The 8,614-nt window shown below is 34.4% G+C and overlaps 1 protein-coding gene across 1 annotated transcript in view; it reads left to right on the top strand.

The window, feature by feature from the left end:
- KCNC2 (potassium voltage-gated channel subfamily C member 2) overlaps positions 1 to 8,614 on the top strand; it is a gene marked incomplete at its 5' end in the record, with an annotated part of 214,110 nt that overhangs the window by 163,002 nt on the left and 42,494 nt on the right. The gene's annotated exons all lie outside the window — the stretch shown is intronic.

The following is an 8,614-nucleotide window of genomic DNA, read 5'->3' on the forward strand; positions in this document are numbered from 1 at the left end:
GGAATGCAAAATGTTAAAAGTATCCTCATACATTGTCCAGTCATTTCTTTTACTTGTCATTTCTTTTACTTACTAGTCTGTGAACTTGCACAATTTAATGTCTATTGCTTCACTTTCTTCATTTATAAAACGAAGAAAAGAGTAGGATGTGCCCCTGTAGGAGTTGCTCTGAGGATTGCAGGAGTTGACAAATGTACAGAACTGGTTTTGTATAAAGAGCTCTCAGTGAGTGTTGACTGTTATGATGGTGAAGACTGATCATGCCGAAGGAAATTGCTATTGCCACTCAGCAACTCTTTCTGTATTCTCTTGATCACATTTTTGAAAGTCAGTACAATGGTAAAAGATAGGTTTATGTGAAAATATTGGATGCTCAGATGCATAAGTTTGAGCAGAGGTGGGAGTTAAACTCCTTTATACTGATGTAGCCTGAAAGCCTGAGTTGTGCCATGCCATGCCCTTCCACCAGGTTGGCTCTGTACTCCTCTGGCCTTTTGTCCCCTTGAAGAAGCATTCCCAGCATTCCCCCACTTTCATTTCCAGTGGTTCTCAACCTGTGGGTCGCGACCCCTTTGGGGGTCAAACGACCCTTTCACAGGGGTCGCCTAAGACCATAGGAAAACACATATATAATTACATATTGTTTTTGTGATTAATCACTATGCTTTAATTATGTTCAATTTGTAACAATGAAATTGGGGGTCACCACAACATGAAGAACTGTATTAAAGGGTTGCGGCATTAGGAAGGTTGAGAACCACTGATTTAGACTACTTTCTCCTAGCACTCATTTCACAGTTTATGGTTTCCCACTCTGGCCCAAGCTCTCTAATGGACATTATATACAAGATACCTAAAATGGACTGAATTCATTATCTTTTATTTATTTAACATATTCACAGGTCAATACAAGTATAAAGAGTACACATAGACAAAAAAAAAGGCACCCAGAGAGCTTGTGTCCTGAAGGAGAAAGTGGGATGTGATAATAATGATAATTGGGGATCTCCTCTTATGACTCAGAGAATAACTGAATATGTATATTTAGTATTTCCCAACATTAGTCTCCTACTGGTATGTTTGTATAGTATGTATTTTCACCCTAAATGTTTCATTCTCCCTCCTCTTTTCCTTTCAGAATTACCAGAGGAAGTGGGGACTCAATTCATTTGCCTCTGTACTTGTATTTTAGTATAATATGTTTTAGAGGTCTTACCCTATCATTACTTAGCTATTCTAACAAAGGACATTATCCAAATTGCCTAAGATTCTAATGATATCATATTCATTTTAAGATAGTCCACAGATCCATAGTTAAAAATTAAGTTGTATCTTGCATCTTTTAGAAGGATGGAAATTTTAGTCCTTCAAAGGTATTGCGGACTAAACAATAAAAGAACAAATGAGTAATGCCAAGAAGTGGATTTGTTTTCTCATTATGGTTACTACAGCCATGGAATATCCCATTAAGTAAACAAACTTAAATTTTGCTCAGACAGCAAGGGATGAAATATTATCAAAATGGCCATGTGTGGAAAGTAATTATTGAATGAGTCATTCAGATCCATAAAAACAGGAATATATTAAGTCTTAGAAAATTGACCGAATTTTATGCCATTTGACATATAGAAATAGTTGCATTCTTGCTTAAATAATGAAGCCTAAGGTGACTTTTTTCTAAATCAAATAGTAATGAAATCAGCACTGGCAGTAACGAGGTGTATTACTGATAGAGTAAATCTAATAATAAAAGTTGGTGAAACTAAAATTTTTACATATTGACTCATGTTTTTTCATTGGCTAGATTAAATTTTAAAACTTTTCCAACCACAAAAGATCGTTACTTTTAATCTTTATTAAAACCCAATTAATAAAGCTTGTAATATATTTGCATACATAGAAAAATAGATATATTTAACTGGAAAACAAAATATTAAAATAAACACTTAGAAAGTAAAAAACCCTGACAAAGCTACAGTAATGTGCATTGAGGTTTTTGAAATGTATAAGTATCAAGAGAGATTATCTTTGTTAAGACAGATCTAGATAGGAATTAATTTATTCTGATCCATTCTAAAGGAGTCCTGTAAAGGGATATTTAAAAAAAAGATCCTATCTTTTGCCTTTTCTAGGTGTACTTATTGAAGAGTTAACATGAGTAATGGTCTATAATTTTTTTTAAAAAAATTGGAGCATTAATACAACTATAACTGCCTTGATTTTCTAAAACTATAAAGTCAGAAATTTCAACATTTAGGTCAAAGACACTACCATTTTAGAAATCAGTAACACAATATTGCTGTCATTTGCCTTCCAACCAACCCTAATTCAAGACTATCTATGTTGTTTTCTCCTAAAGAAGCTTCCACTAATTTCCTTGCAGTCATCAAATTAGGCCTACATGCTGAGGTATTTAGTGTTTTGCTTTCCTGAGAATTGGAATGTAAGTTTGGAGACATTCAAATTTCCCCCAAAGAAGTTAAGGAGATTAAGGGTATTTTTTTCTGAAGGGATAATGAGAGAAAGAACTATAGCATCTCTCTTTAAAACTCCCCCCCACCCCATTGTTATAAAAGAGGGAGAAAGAGGTGGTGACATCTTGGCAGAACTGGGATGAGCTGGTGGGGCACATGTGGTAGTCTCAGCTGATGAAGTTGTAGGACTTGTCCAGGGCCTCCTCACAGAGGTAGCTGGAGCTGTAGGCATCCTCAGGGACCACCAGCATGTATTCCAGCCAGAGCCATCGGCCCTGAGGCACACCCAGGGTCACAGTGAATTCGCTCCCAGCCATGTCCAGGGTGGCCTGGCCCTCACACACCACCGAGATGCAGCAGCCACACATTGCATCTCTTGACAAGAGCAAAGTTTAACCACCAACATTGGCCTAGTGTGCTGGGGGTTGGGATAAATGGATAAAACAAGACTAAAAATAAAAAGTTCATGACATATGACTGTTTCACATTTCAATAGAGTTCAAAAGTATAGATCTAATTCTGTCACTCTCTTACACAGATCTTCAATGTTGTTTTGGGATTGAAGTTCAAAATCTGTAGATTAACATTCATATCCCTAAATGATTTATTTTCGTATAATCTTCTTGGAATCACATTTTTCTCCTCCTTCACGGGAAACTTTAATCCAACAACATGACAGTAGCAACACATCTTGCTATGTAATCTTTCTATCCATCCTTTTCTTTTCTGATACAGGAACACCTTCTCTTCCTTCAGTAATCTGGACTTTAATTCATATGAATCCCCCTTGTCCTCCTGAGTTAGATCTGCCCCTTTTGTGCTTCTGTAAGCACATCGTTTTTCCCCTAACACAACATATTATACCATTACATTAAGTATTAATTTATGTCTCTTTGAGGGCAGGAATATATCATATTCATCTTTATGTTGTCAGTATCTCATGTCTAGTGTTGGGAACATGATTGGTGTATAATTGATATTTATAAAATGAATAAGACCTGAACACATAGCCAGGCTTATATTTTTAAGGTTGAAAGGGACCTCTAAGATTATATACAAATCCTAAATTATACACAGGACTCAAGAGTCTAAGATTTCAGTGACAGATCAAGGACAAAATTCTAAATGAGCCTGGACCTCTAACTGTATGGGTTAATGCAATTATTGACTTGAGGCAACTTAATTTGATGCTAGGCTTCCTAAAGGGTAAGGAAAGTGGAATTGATTAAGCAGCAAAAATTCCATAATGATTTGGATATCAGAGAGAACACAGACCGTGGCCCTCCTTACCTCCCTCCCTCCCTGTGTTTACCTCAGCTATGGCTAAAGGGTCTCTTCTTACTTTCTACCTTGGAAACAGGCCACTGGTGAGTTTTGCAAAATTTCAACAGCAATTTTACCCAAACAGCAAAAAGCTATCCACTAGCTAACCTTGGTTAGACTCTCCGTCCCAGCTTGATTTTCTACTTAATTTCTCTTATAACTATTATTGTAGCCAATTATTATTAGTTACTTTTATTTATTTTAATTATCTTAGAGAAAGAGGGGAGAGAGAGAAAAACATCAATGTGAGAGAGAAATATTGATTGATTATCTCCCACACATATGGACTGGGGCTCGAACTCACAATCTCGGTATGTGCCCTGGCTGGGAATCAAACTCACCATCTTTTGTTGTGCAGGGGGCTGGGGGAAGAGGGGGGACACTCCAACCAACAGAGCCATGCAGGCCAGGGTTGTAACAGATGATTTTTTAATATAAATAGATTCTTACTACAATTATAAAACCATTTTTAAATACCTATTTTTTTGTTGTTGACGTTTCTTTTTTTTATGGCATTTTTCCTCTCAACATGCTTACAATTTCAATAGGTAGACAAATTGAAGAGCCATAAAAGAGAATGGATGGTCAACTGCTGCTATATGTAAAGCTGCTGTAGGGGAAAGTCACTCATCCAGAATATGTAGGAAGAACTTTAATACAAAGCAGTGATGTTAATTTGATTAGGTATATTAGTTTTATTTGGATTCATTGAGTGAAAATTGCTTATGAAAAAACATAGTAATATCTTAAGGATAATTGCTACCTAGATCTAGATAGCCCATACATTTATATTTTAAATTATTTCCTTGGTTTATTCAATATAGGCACTTGAAAATCATCTATATCTATACTTTGGGAATTTTATATTTGTCTTCCTCTAAACAGTTATCTTAATTACACATAGTTTATGTGAATAACTCCCAGTCTCTTACATTTAGACGCAGTCTTTCTAATAGTGCAGAATATTTTAAGCAAGGAAACAACATGCTTAAAATACAATGGTCTGGGTCTACCTGAAACTAGTGTAATACTGTAACTATAGAGAGGAAGCTTTTGTTGAACATGTTGACATCCCTCATTGAGTTTTACATAAATCTGATTTTGTGAAAATTTTACATTTCTAAAGAAATAAGAAGACACGCAAAATTACAAATAAAATGAGTTTCAGAAATTGGTATAGAAATACTTCCTTGACTTTGAAAGCTTTATTACGTATTTCCTACATACAATCAGAAGATCTTTCCAGCAGAATTTAGCCAGGCAAGCACTTACTTTAGAATTATGTTTATTTTAAAAATAGCATTATTATTATTGTTATTTCTGTATGGCAGCATTTGTTTCAGAACAGCTTTAAAGTCAGCCAGACATTATATATGTAGAATAATCAAAAGCATGGCAATAGCTCTTTTAGGATGATAGAATATAAGGCCTCAACAGAAAAACAACCTGTGTAGAATTATAAAGTCAGGGAATGAGTTTTATAATTCTAGTTCAGTTTGCTGCAATTTAGCTGATACTTGCTTTTCTTTGACACAAATAGACATTTTTGTAACGAGGAATCTATTTCTATTCCTTTGAATGGGCACCGTCCTGCTCACTTCAATGGAAACTGTCTTATTGAAAGACCTAAATTTTATAATAGTCTGCAAGTTATATTTACTTGGCAATTTTGACAGATTTATGTCTTAAAATCATATCAGATCAAAGCTGTTTCAAGATCTTTAGTTCAAGAACCTTTACTGAAATAATATTAAAGGTCTTATTTAAACTGACAAGAAAGAGAAAATTGCAAGTTAAGGTTGTTATTCCCAGGCACTCAGCATGTTCCAGAGAAATTTGAGAGTTTTGTAGAATCTCTGAAAAGTTAATCATAAAAATAACCTTTTGTATATAAGACTTACTTGATTTTTGTATTGGTTTTCCCTTTGAAGTATTCTAAAATTTTATATTTTGGGGTTTCCCAGATGTTACCTGTTTTTAAGATGTCAGCTATGTAAAGAGGGTAAGCATTTATTTAATACACATTTAAATAAGAGGACTTCCTGAAGGATCTGTCATATTTCTGAAGTATCATTTGTTTTTGCTAATTACAGAAGAATAAATTCCTTTCCTGCCCAGCCAGTGTGGCTCAGTGGTTGAGAATGGACCTATAAACCAGGAGGTCTTGGTTCAATTCCTGGTCAGGGCTCATGCCCAGGTGTGGCTCGATCCCCCGTGTGGGGCATGCAGGAGGCAGCCAATCAATGATTCTCATCACTGATGTTTCTATCTCTTCCTCTCCCTTCCTTTCTCTGAAATCAATAAAAATATATTTAAAAATTTCTTTCCTTTTACCATTATATCTTTTTATTTCCTTCAATATCAGTTTGAATCGCCTATATTGGATTTACTTACCAGTGATTATCATAATTTAAAGCCCTCCTAATTGAATTAGATTAGATATATTTGTCTCGCCACAGTGTTCACAAATGTGAAGGTCACTTTAATTCTTATCCTCTTGATTACATGGTGTTTAGTAACAACTACAAACACAGAAATCAACAGAGGTGAAGAGAGCTATATGTAACTTCATACCTAGCTTCAAAGAATATTAATTCTATATCAGCAAAATTATACAGACCAAGTTGACCTTCTATTAAAGAATAACCCCTTTTGAGTTTTTGTATCAAGAAATTTAATTAAATAAAATGTCTATATTTGGTGTTCTACTATCCAACACCTTCACTATCTCACTTGGACGGTGGAATATAGTAACAGCGCTGAGGAACTGAGTATTTTGAAATGTCTGCTGACTCATGAGAAGTGTATTGGGTCAGGTACAGTTTTAGTAGGACGAATAGTCCATTGTTTACTAATTTTTTGAAAACTTATCTAATATGCCCAAGGTACATGGGATAATTCTCAATAAGTTATAAACCTAACCATTTAAGATAAAGAATGTGAAATCTGGATTGTTTATATGAAAAATTAAATTTATGAAAAAATATAAATTGATGAAAAAATGTATACCAACATTTTTAGAATACGCTTAGTCATAAACCTGGTGCGTCAGAGAATATGGGTAGGTGAAACATACCAGTATTTATTGATTACAGTACCTCCACAACCAATGTGCAGGGCTGAGTACAGATTTTCTGGGTCGTGCCCTATGCAACAGCTCTTGTTCTGGGTATAATTGGGGTCTGAAATCCCCTCTCCTAGTTCCTTAAACTGTGAGACTTGGGGGCATTTTTACAAATTAGTCTACCAGCGGTTCTCAACCTTTGGGTCGCGGCCATCGGAAAACACATATAGCATATCAGATATTTACATTATGATTCATAACAGTAGCAAAATTACAGTCATAAAGTAGCAACGAAAATAATTTTATGGTTGGGGGTCACCACAACATGAGGAACTGTATTAAAGGGTCGCGGCACTAGGAAGGTTGAGAACCCCCAAATCATTGTAGCAAATATTTATTTAAATTGCTGCAAAGGTATCTTTTATTCTAGAAGAGACCCTGACATAATGAAATGCATTTTACATAGATCAGATAGTTTTGAGGAACAAACAGTAACTATATAAAGAGCTTCAGTATCTCTGTCCCTAAAATGGGGCACAGCCTTAGTAAATTTTCTGGCGTTACACAGATCCTAAATGGTGAAGAATGACTCAACTCCAATCCTGTAAATTTACTTTCTACTAAACCATGAACATGTAATTAGGTATAGGAAGATGAAAATAAAAAGCTGAGCAAAATAAATATAAGAATGAATGTGAAAAATATGTCTGTTGCTAAGAAATGGACTATTGGCTTTAAGGCATATATTTTTAATAATTAATTTTCTGTCTCAGCATGTTTATGTCCTATGGGTATATTTCAGCACCTTCGTCTGAAAATATTTTTCAAAATGTTTGTACTCTTCATTTATTTCTCACAAATGCTATTTTAATGGACATTTATAAATTATGAAATGTTTTTAAACTATATAAATATAAATCTTATAAAGGGTGCATATAAATTAAATGTACTATAAATACACCTACATATTTATATAGTATCATTTATAGTACTACATTTAAGAATATCTAAAGGTTTTTTTAAAAAATTCTATTTGTATTTCACCTTAAGGATAGAGATGAAATGGCAATGTAGGTATCAGACTATGAAAATATTCTTCTGAAAGTATTTAATTCTCTTTAAAATAATTTGCCTTTGCAATTTTTAATATTTTTCAGCTTAAAGAGTATGTTTATCATAATCATATTTTTGTATTAACCAGAAGAATATTCTTATTAGTGTGTTTTCTTAAGTTAGCTCATATAGGTTAGCTAATAACTTTTAACAGCCACATTTCTCTGCATTACTAAAGGCACCAGAGAGAGAAATTTCTTATTTCTCATGAAATTTGTTGCAGAAGAATCAATTAGATCCTGTTTATTGCTTTCTTGATGTATAGATGGGGCTATTACAGTTTTATGGCCTCAAAAATTGACCCTCTGAGATCCAAACCTTCTATTCTGGGTCTCTCTGAATAGGAAAGATGCAAACAGTGTAGCTGAGACATAGAGGAAATATTAATTGCTCATTGGCTTGAAGCTTTACTTATTCAAAAGGTATGCACACTTAGATTTGCAAGAAGTTCTACCTAGAGGCAGAAGGTGTGGGAAGGCATGCATTCCTTTTCTTGATATACCCAGTTAAGGGACTTCCTTTCCTCTTTGAAGTTTTTGGTAAAAAAGAATAGTTAATTGAGCCCAATGGTGATTAGATAGGAATAACTGAAATACATAAAATGTTATTTGTACCTGTCACATTTGCTGGTCTATTTTGG

Source organism: Myotis davidii, unplaced genomic scaffold (genome assembly GCF_000327345.1).
Source record: "Myotis davidii unplaced genomic scaffold, ASM32734v1 scaffold54, whole genome shotgun sequence".
In the NCBI taxonomy this organism is placed as follows: domain Eukaryota; kingdom Metazoa; phylum Chordata; class Mammalia; order Chiroptera; family Vespertilionidae; genus Myotis; species Myotis davidii.